General features: G+C 35.4%; 1 long non-coding RNA gene and 1 pseudogene across 1 annotated transcript; both read right to left on the reverse strand.

The window, feature by feature from the left end:
* Positions 1–686: 686 nt before the first annotated feature.
* On the reverse strand, positions 687–8,230 carry LOC109178404 (annotated as a pseudogene).
* A 2,505-nt stretch (positions 8,231–10,735) lies between these two features.
* LOC109178406 lies at positions 10,736–11,126 on the reverse strand. Its single transcript, XR_002053703.1, has 2 exons — positions 11,048–11,126; positions 10,736–10,950 (listed from the first exon to the last, which is right to left on the reverse strand). It is a non-coding gene; the product is annotated as an uncharacterized LOC109178406 (long non-coding RNA).
* Positions 11,127–11,454: the final 328 nt, after the last annotated feature.

Genomic DNA, 11,454 nt, shown 5'->3' on the forward strand with positions numbered 1-11,454 from the left:
ACCTGCTATTTTGACCAAAATGAGTTAATCTGGCCTTTCATTTGGTAAAGATATAATGGATAGGATTTAATAGGTATTTTTAACCGTTTATTTATTTCTTTATTGCGTTATGGGCATTTAGGTAGTTGTTTACGTAGTTTTCTTTGCAAGTGGTTTTTTTTATAGACTATGTTGCGTGATTTTAGAGAATTATAATTACAATTTTATGGATTTTTTCGGTATTTTCTTTTGTGTTTTGTCTGTGTTTGTCTTCGTTTTCCTTTGTTCTCTTTTTTTTTTTTTTTGGTCGCTGGTGGTGATTGCTCTGCATTTGTTCTCTTTGTCTCTTGGAGTATGCTTTTGATTTGGTTGTTGATGAATTTATGATTTTAGGAGGTGTGCATCGTAGGTTTTTAAAATGTGTATTGCGTCATGTGTAGTGCAACATAGGACTTTAGGGTGTGCATTATTTGGAAGGTGTTAGGTAGTATTGCCAAAACGAAGTGACTCGCCCCATTAACCTACCCCATCGCGGGCTTTTGCGAGCTGGCTCACAAACTCTTCTTTTTTCTTCTTTTTTTCCCAACAGCTAAACACTAATAACTAACCACTAAAAGCATACCTTTCAAAAAAAAAAAAAAAAAAAACACTAAAAGCATACAATTGCCAAGCAAAAGGTTTCATTTTAAAACAATCTTTCACAAAAATTATTTCCTGTAAATTATGTAACAAAATGATACGATGTATAAAATATTCCCTTTGTTATGAAACAAGAAAATTATAGGCAACAAGAAGAGGAATTTGAGAGAGAATATGAAAGAAGGGAAATATTTTTATTGTCGTCTTCAAAGAGTATATTTACAAATGAAACATATAGGTCTATATATAGACAATAAATTTAACTCTTTGATCACTTAATTCTTCATTTATCCAGAAAGATAGAGAAATTTTCGTATCAAATAACTCTCTTTTGGTACAAGAAATCATATGGAGCTCTATTAAATAGCACAAAATACTCCCTTACAACGAGGCTCGAAACCTAAAGTCCTAGACCTCCCACATAGGGGAGCAATCCAATACCAGTGGACCACAAGCCACTTGGTTATTTTGTGTTAGACATGGTACATTTTCGCCACGAATCAAAATTTTTAAACTCCTTGGGTTACTAACTCTTGAAACAACTACGTACATTTGGCCATGGTTAAAGACAAGTCTTTTCAACAACAGTCCCACTTTTGAAAGTGTTTGTCCTTGGCTTTTGTTGATTGTCATGGCATAGGACAGCATCAACGGAAATTGCTTTCGTTGGAATTTAAAAGACAATCTTGGATCTGACGGTGTAAGTGACATTCTAGGAATTAATACTCTTGTTCCTGCATTTGTACCGCACATGATCTAGGCTTCCAACACGTGATCAGCTAACCTAGTAACAATCAACCTTGTACCGTTGCATAATCCAAGTGTGTGATCAATATTTCTCAAGAGCATAATAGGTGACCCAACTTTCAATGTCAAAACATGATTGGGTACTCCAGAACATCTCAGCCCATTCAAGAATTCCGGAGTGTGCAAATCCGCTAACATATCTACATTTGACTCTAACTTACAAATAGAATCACAACTCAAGTAAGTCCTACCCTCAGCCGGATTATGATCATTCATGTATTGGTTAATGCTATCTACCACATCCAATGTTGGAGCCAAAATAGCACTATCATTAAGATATGACAGATCCCCAATACCACGTCTAAAAAGAGGGAAGTTGCTATCAACAATTGTAGCAATAGGGTCATCCTCGCACTTCAACAATAAGTGATCTGGAATTGTAATATCTGCTTCACCATCACTTGAATTACCAACAGTTCCGTCACCTATATTAGCTATCCAGTTTGCAAACTCCTCAATCTCTTTAGCGCCAATTTGTGATTGTACACTTCTTAGGCGTAGATTCTTAGTTAGCCTAAATACTTTACAGGATTTCCAAAGATATGAGGAATTTATGCTCGCCCGAACAATATCCTGTCTTGTACCCTTTGGAATTACTGGTAGAATTTGCCTGAAATCGCCACCAAAAACAACTATTTTACCACCAAATGTCATTTCATAACTACTTGGATTTTTGCAGCGCAAGAAATCCCTCATAGTTCGGTCGAGGGCTTCAAAACAAAATTTGTGCATCATTGGAGCTCCATCCCATATTATCAACTTGCTTTGAACAATATGCTCTGCTAATGGGCTATCGTGACTTATGTTGTAAGTGGAATCTTCATTAACAGATATCGGTATGGCCAACCGAGAATGTGCAGTTCTTCCACCTGGTAATAAAAGAGAAGCTATGCTGCTAGATGCAACATTTAATACTATTTCCCTCTTAGACCTTAAAGCGGACTACAATGCTCGCCACAAAAATGTCATACCAGTCCCTCCATAACCATAAACGAAGAATAACCCTCCAACTTTCCGATCAACATTTGTTAACACCTCATCGTATATGACCTTTTGCTCTTCTATTAACTGACTTACCAATTCCTGGTTCTCTTTCTCCTGAGCAACACAGTCATATGACAATTTTCTTCTTCTATTAACCCGTTTGATATAACATTAAAGGCCTCAAAATTTACCGTTGGCATTTCAGGAAAGTCCTTCAAACTTTTGCCAAGGATTGATCACAACTTTTCAATCTCCACTAAAGCAAAGTTCATCTTTTGAGAGTCATTCAACACTAAATCAGCATATGTTTATATAAGAAAATACTCATTAAGTTAACTCCGTTATAGATTACTTGATGTTTTGATCGCAATATAACAAAAAATAGTCTTTAGAAAGTATGTTTACCTGTATTTTGCAACTGTTTACGGATCTGGAATTGTGCATCTTCAGACAATTGTGGCCACACCGCATTCCAAACTGTTTCCGGTTTTCCCATACAATTGCTCATTAGCAATGTAACAAACAATCTCCTCAACTTATCTCCCGATGCCCAATGACTGGCTTCCTCTATTGCATCAACATATTCGTTGTCATCATCAACTAAACCTCTAGCATAACACACATCTCGAAATGAAGCATAATGGACACTGTTTATAGTTCTGATATCTGCATAACTTGTAGGGCCACGTATTTTATTCAACAAACATCTCAAGTAAAAGATTTCTCCAGTTGCAGGCGGCACATAAAATATCTTCCCAATTAAGAACCCTTTTTTTCTTGGCTGCCATTTTCTAAGGTCTTTCTTCAACACGAATCTTGTTGGCATCTCTGCATAAGTAAGCTTTCTTGCATCTGGGAATGTCTTATTAGCCTCAAACCATTCCAAAAACATGCTCTGTGCTATAGTGAGTTTATTAACAATGTTCTCAACTGGATCGTCATATGCAAACACCACACTTTGTTGATTGGGGAGGTGAAAGCTTAACCTTTCCACTGACGGAGTCCTAAGTTGTATATCAAAACCAAACAAACGCCAAACCGCTTCACATGGTGATATGTACCGACAGTCATAGTACATATTAATCTCATCTATGACTTTTCCATTCTCTTCATCATTGTCAGTTTTGTAGAACTCGGTTGTTACCTGATCATAACCCTTATTAACATACTTGAACATGTACTTGATTGAGCGGGACTGGTTGCACCACTCGACATTTATATGAGCCTTGTACTTAAGTAATAAATGTCTATTGTGCGGTACAACATACCTGTTGTCCAAGGCGATGCCGTTCTTTGTAACTATATTGCCGTTGTCTCTCCGTCTATATAACGAATACCCATCATCATCAAATGTAGAACACTCAACAAATCTCTTAGGAAAATGTTTTGAACATCGTCCATTTACCATACATGGATAATTTCACCTTGCTTTTCCACATGGACCATGCATAAAAAATTCCTCTTCAGCTTTGTAATATTCTACATCTGTATTTTCATCTGGTATCTCAGCCAAAATGATTTTGTCTAGAGTAACAAATTGACTAACTTCTTTATTTTTCTCCAAAAACAGCAGTATATGAGTATGCGGAAGACATCTCTTTTGGAACTCAATGGTATATATAACTGCAACATAATCGCAATAACCAATCTTAGAAAGATTTTTTTTTTTTAATTTTAAAAAAATAGCTGTAAGACTAAACAAAAAGATTACCTCCAGCCACAGAGCCAAATAGTTTGTTCTTTTGACAATCAGCTATCAAGGAATCCAACGAACTTCATCTTGAATAACTGGCAAATTATGTCAGGACGGTCTTATGCTTTCAACCTTCGATCCTATAAAAAAAACGTTGCACCTCTAGCACTTTGGGTGGCATGTAAAAGTTATAAATAAATCGGGATATCCAATCCATCTACATATTGCCATGGCATCCTGGTAGTTCTGTATCATGTACCGAGTTCCACCTGTAAAACTTGAAGGTAGTATTATTCTACGACTTTGTGTTGCAGGGTTTACTTCTCCCCTGGTTAAAGCATCGTTCAACCCACTGTATGTTTCACACCTTAGGCTTTTTTTGGTGTGTCCTGATATAAATGAGTCTTCCTGACTCAACCATTGTGTATCCATCAACAACGAATTGTTGGAATAACCGCTTTGCATGTAGAATTGTACTCTGAACAGAATTTCTTGACTGTATGCAATGTTGCAAAAATCGCGCCTAGGCGCTAGGAGGCCACCGCGAGGAATGGCCTCGGCGGCCTCCTCCGCGGCCGGCCGCCTAGCCGGCTGGCTAGACCGCCTAATCGGCCTGTTCGGCGGTTCGGCGATATTATTATTATTATTATTTTTTGAAAATGTCGGAAAAGTTTTGAAAGACATAACTTTTGACTCGGTTGTTCGAAGGCGGTTTGGTCCACTAATTTCTGAAAAAAATGCTTCTTTAGCTCTTAATTTTAGTTTTTTTATGTGTTTAGATGGTTTAAACAATCTTTTGAACAATTTTACAACCACTTTTGTAAATAGTTTCTAAGAAATAAATATGGAAACCTTATGTTTTAGTACTAAATTTTTAATTTTAATTTTTTAATTAAAATAAATAAAATAAATAAAATAAAAAATCGGCGCCTAACGTTTTTTGCAACATTGACTGTATGCGATAGCAAAAAGAACTCACTGGGAGAGGATGTGACAGCCCGTAATCCGAATTCTATTAAGTGATTAATTAAATAATTAATCCTAATTCAATTGATAATTTAATCCTTTAAATTCCTGAAAATTCAATAGTTGGGGACTAGTAATTGACTAGTCAACCCAAATCAAGTGTTGTACCTAAAGCTTTGTGAGTAGTTCCCTTGTTCCCTTACACTCTTTCATCTTAGTAAGGGTAAGGAAAACATTTCCTTCATGATTGTATTCCAAGTTAACCTAAGAGACATCTCTCATTTCTATCCTCACACTTTCAAAGCAAAAAGCTCTCCCTTCTCTCTAAAAACCTAGCTAGCTTTCTCTCCAAGCTAAGTTTAGACTTTCCAAGATCTTCAAAGTTTGTCTCTAAGATTCCACATTTCCTACTCTTGAGCATCTAGGAGGGTAAGATCTATGTTCTTTTTGTGTTTTTAGTGTTTTCTAAGGTATCTTTTTCTAAAGGTAGAATCTTTATGATCTTTTGGTGTGTTCTTGAAGTGTGTGTGGAAGGTGAACCTTGTTAGGAGCTTTGAGAAGTGTTAAGTGAAGGTTTTTGTCTTCAAGAGGTAACCCGTGCTCTACAAAATCTATTTTGCTTACCTATATGATGATTTATTGGATTCTACATATGATTTTGTTATGAAATGTGAGTGTTGATGCATTGTCTTGTGAAAATGCATATCTAGAGCTTGTTATTAGGGTTCTTGTATGCCATTGCTTGGCTATTCCTTTGATTCAAGCCATTTTGTTGTATTTGGTGAGATTTGGCATGTTTTGGACTTGAATTTGAGCTTGGTGTTGAAATTTCCGAAGGGATAATTTGTGGTATAGAGGTGTACCCACAGGCGAAACGGCAGGTAGGCGTCCACCCGCCGCCCCACCCGCGGGGTACGAGTGGTGTGAGACGTTGGTTCCCGCGGGCGGAACCACGGGTGGGGGTCCACCCGTGGCCCCACCCGCGGGTACGTATGTTGGTGTTGGGCGGGGATTTGTTCCCCGTGAGTGTCTTCTTGATGTTTCGTATGTCTAGAACTATATGGTAGGAATCCATGTAGGTTTTGGTGTCTTGAATCGTGCTAAGTGTTCAACCTTGTGATTCGTTGAACCATGATGAGTCTTGTGTGTTCTTCGGAACTATGTTTGGTTTACCCGTTTGATAAGCATGCTAGTTCGGTGTTTAAATGCTAGCGTGTGTGATTTGTCCTATCCTATTGTGGATGATGACTTGTGTTAATCATTGTTGTTGTCGGATTGTGGTCCGTTCCTTGTTGAGTATGGTTTCATATCTTCGTTGTGATCCGTTGATTGATTCCTGTGATGGTGTGTGTGTGTGTGGCTGTACCTGGATTGCACGATTAATGGTATGGGACATTAGTCACCAAGGTACGGCAGTGGTCCTCGTGGTGGCCATGACGTGATTATGGAGTTTGTGACCTGTGTGTCAGGTTCACGTATTTCTTGGGAGGCATGTGTTGCCAAGGCATGTATTTCCATGTGTGTGATCGGTACCCTCGTGTACTATGAATTGGTGGATTTGTTGGCAGTTTGTCGACGGATGGGGACGCCGGTCCTCAGAGGGAAAAGGTTGGACTTGTATGTACAGGGGTCTTGGAGGTAATGGTTGGAACTAGCTATAAGGTTGGGGGTAGCCATAAGGTTGGAACCGGGCATAAGGAAGGCATATCAATTCGTGATGGGTGATGTCACGAAGGCATGTGTTGCCATTGTTGTGTATTTCTCTATTTGTGACATGTGTTGTCACAAAGGCATGCGTTGCCAATGTGTGTGTCCTTACTCTCTTGATTTATGCATGTCGGGTGATATTCAACTGTGTGATGGTAGAATACGCCTTGAGCCGTCACTTCTTGATGTCTTGGGATGTGTTCCCTTATCTTTGTTGTGAGTGTATTGAGTCTTGTGATTGACTTCTACTCTTGGCTTTAAACATATATATATATATATATACTATATCCCGTTTCGCAAATAATTTTGTATATATATATATATATATATATATATATATATATATATATATATATATATATATATATATATATCCTATCTATGTATGATATTTCACATGTAATTGTGGGTTACCAGCATCATTCGCTGACCGGGCGTCGTCCCATATATTTATGTGTTTCTTTCAGGTGCCAAGTAGGGTCGAGCGCGATCTAGAGACAGATAGAATAGATCCCTCAATCCTTGTAGTATGTTTTGGCCTGTGTGCCCTTTGCTAGACTTTAGACTTTTTGTTGTTGACCTTGTTCCTTTATAGACAGATTATGTTGATGTTGTTTACGCCTGTGCGTTCACCTTTGTGTGGACGTGGCATAACACTCTACGTTTTCCATCTATTTCATTCTTAGACTTCCGCTGTGTATGCTTTTTATGGTTAGATTATCTGCATGATTAAGTTTTTAATCGGTATGGAAATCGGGGGTGTTACACTAATCCTTTGTCTACCACCACCACCACGGTTGCCTTTTAGGTTGGAGAATGCAATGTCTTCCCGATATCCATCTTCACCATACGGAAACAACAATGGGTATTGCAGTGGCAAGTAGGAAGGATTTAATTCACTGATTCTCTGCAATTGCCCACGCTTAGTTTGAACCACAATATCACGCTCACCAATATTGGTATCAAGATCTCCAACTATTAAAGCTGCTACTTCAGAAACTTGAGGTAGATTGTATGTCCTTGCATCTTTAGTGCGCTTGCCCAACAACTTAATCTTCACTTCAGTGCATGGATTACTATCAAGCTCAGACATAGCCATCCAAAATGACTTAATCAAAACATTAATATTATCTAGCTCCCCCTGAATGACATTCGCTATTTCTACATGAATGTCATCTTGCTGACCATCACCCCTAAATGAATGAAAAATATTAATTTATAAGGCTTTCAATAACAATACGTAATTCGATGGTAAGAAGCACAGTTTGATTACCTGACAGCATTGATACGATTGTTTTTTTTTTTCATTAGCTGTGTCGTATATGTATGGGCAAAATGGGGCGGTTGGCCTTCTTCTGGAAGTAGACTGCCCATTAGATGATAATTTTGTCCACTTAATCGGAAAACAGGATGTCCGCCTCCCTTGTTCACGCTGGTGTCTATTTTACCACCCATTGATGTGAAGCAGGACATGTTGTTGTACGTTCTGATGTTTTGGAGGAATTTTCTTGATAATTCGTCATTGCCGAAAAATAGATCATATATACCTTTTGGTGTCAACGGTATCGCCGACAACATAATCTTCGCATTGTTGCAGCACAGTGAAAACATCGGAGACCCTTTAGTGGAATTTTTTTTTTGTCTTTTCTCGAACCAAAACAACGCCCCACAATGGTCGCAAATATTCGTTATTGCATCACCCAAATCACAATACTCATCTACATTAAAAGCATGTTTTAATAGGCATCCATATAATGCGTGCAATAATATTAGCTATGAAATTGTAATACATACCCTGTGACAATGTAGAGGATGTTGCAATGTCGCAATGTAGACATCTATCCTCAACATTACCAAGCAATTGTGGACTGACTGTAGTTTCTTGTGTATGAGTGGGGCAACCTAATGGACAAAATTTTTGAGAGCATTCATTTATACCTAATATAAATGTGTTTAACACCAAATTATTGCATAACTATAATGCTTATAACGATTTATTATAATAGGAAAAATATAAAGGAGTTGCATTGTTCCCTATTCAATTAGAATACGTACCATGTGACATTGAGCTTGTTTTTGCCATATAGGAACCCACACGTTTAGCCTCAATAGGTAGACCCAAATCTGAATTGACTTTAGTTAATCTTAGTATGAATTGGGCAAGCTGTTTGGCAATTAATTAGATAACATTCATTTATACCTAACACATTTGCAATTATTACCTGTTGTGCCATTATTTGCTGTTTGGATCAGTGAACAGATAGATTCTTCTTCAAACGCCGATAGCAAGTCTCTATTTACGACATGATCTTCTTTAGTAGTAGCATGAGAAATTCTAAAGTATTTTTTGTTGCATCCACTTATAACATTACTTATGTTATGTAAAGGTTGTCACATGGCTACTTTATCTTGCGCGCTACAACCTATATTCAACAGAATAATAAAATAAACAATTAACTTTTACTTTATAATCACAAAAATGAATTAAGATATGAGTATAGAAAGTTACCAATTAAGCAAGATGTCGGTATGGTTGATATTGGTTCTTATTACTCTCCTAAAATAAAATGCTTGGAATTGTTTGAGCCTATGTGTATATTGCAAGTACCTTTATTACACATACATAATAATTTACATTAAAGATATATTAGTAAAGACACATAAATGTATATCGAAAAATTGTAAGAGTTTTACCGTTAGTGATGTTACTCATTAGTGTAATATTTTGAGTAAAACACCCGTCAATAGAAAATCTTCTAGGAATACTTGCATTACTTTGTTCTATACCTTGACCATCATTATTTGTTGATGATGAATTTTCTAAATTCTCTGAGATATACATGAGTAAAGAAAATATAATTTAAAACTATCTTACACATAACATAAGTAATTAGACCATTATTAAACAACCTAAATTTGTAAGTGAAAAAATCAATCCAATCCAAATAACATAAGTAACTATCTTATTAATATAGTACATATAATATAGTAGTAAAATTAACAGAAGTGCTATAATAGTATATGAATGACTTAATGAAAAACGAAGAAAATTCCAATTATATCACACATTCTTGAATTTTTTTTATTATTTTTTTTTGTATACGAAATTTTTAGTCGTACTTACAAATGGTACACATAAACCCCTAATTACAATTGTATTGCACATAAACCCCTAATTATCTACAAATTTAGAGCTTAATTAGCTTCAACCAATTATTATATAATTGTTTAATAGATAGAATAAATTATGTTAATATTCTCAGAATAACAAATTAATATTTTCAGAATATTATATAATGTTAAATATATCTTTATATAATTAAATATAACAATATATATAAAATATCTAATCTAATCTAATCTAATTTAATCTATGTCATCTATCTATCTAATCTAATCTAATCTAATCTAATCTAATCTAACTCTATAATAAAGCAGGAACTTCTTACCATTTTCATTTTCCCGCCCAACAAAAACGCTGTCGTTTTACCTTGCTGTATTCCGAGTTTTAACATTTAATGTCGTTCACATTACAATGCACATTCCCATAAGTCTCAGCCGTTAGTATAATTGATTTGTACACTACTTTTAAAAGGCTTTGTGTTACCAATGTATATAATAACTGCCTAATTAAATGCTATATCACATTTACGAAGTAGCATACATTGTAAAACGAACAAAAAGTATATACATTTCAAAATATATATTAATAAATTAAAAAGCATTAACTACTTAGCACCTTTTACACTATATTGTTGGTATATATATGTATTGTAATATATATATATATATATATATATATATATATATATATATATATATATATATATATATATATATATATATATATATAAGTAAATTATTATATATCATAAAAAAATGTTGAGAATTATTGCAGACTAGATATAAGCGAATAAATAAATAGTTGAGTCAATGAAATAAAATTTAAATTTAAATAAATTTAAATAAAGCAACAACATTTAATTCAAGCTTGGAATTCCAATAATGTGGATGATCTTGAAAATTTTTCAAGAGCAGCCATGACATTAATTCTTTAAGCCTATAAAAGGCCCCATTCACAACCAATGCTTCGTCCAGATCTTCATTGTTAGCCATCAGAGCATATTTTTCTTCATCACCTGCGAAGTAAAATAAAATGTCTTCCATGTTTGTACCTGTGAAAGATATCCACCCTGTACATAAATTATGAGGTATAAGAGTAAGTGCTGTTAGGGTGTATGAAGTGCCTGAAACAAGGGGGAGGGGGAATACCAGCAAGAGTCTTGAGTTTGTGCTTCATGATGATTAGGTAATGCTATCTTTGTTTTTACTGCACTTTAAGTAGATTTTCGGCAATTTAAAAACACATATGTTTAGTTTTTAAGAACTGTATCTTTGTTTTTTATGCAAGTTGAGACCTGTAAAATACCTAAGCAAATCAAAAAATGGTTCTGCTGCATTTCCAAAAGGCATAACCTCTAATATATTCAGTAAGAACACCAATGTGTAAAGTATATTTACTGCATTTTGCTGTTGCATTTCTTGTTCAATCATCATGAACCTGTAATTTTAAACAGTAGGAGGACCTGTAACTTTAAAGTAGATTTTCTGCACTTTAAAAACACATATGTAAGATTTTTAAGACCCGTATCTTTCTTTTTTTATGCAAGTTCAGACTT

This window comes from Ipomoea nil, unplaced genomic scaffold (assembly GCF_001879475.1).
Source record: "Ipomoea nil cultivar Tokyo-kokei standard unplaced genomic scaffold, Asagao_1.1 scaffold0832, whole genome shotgun sequence".
Classification (NCBI taxonomy): Eukaryota; Viridiplantae; Streptophyta; class Magnoliopsida; order Solanales; family Convolvulaceae; genus Ipomoea; species Ipomoea nil.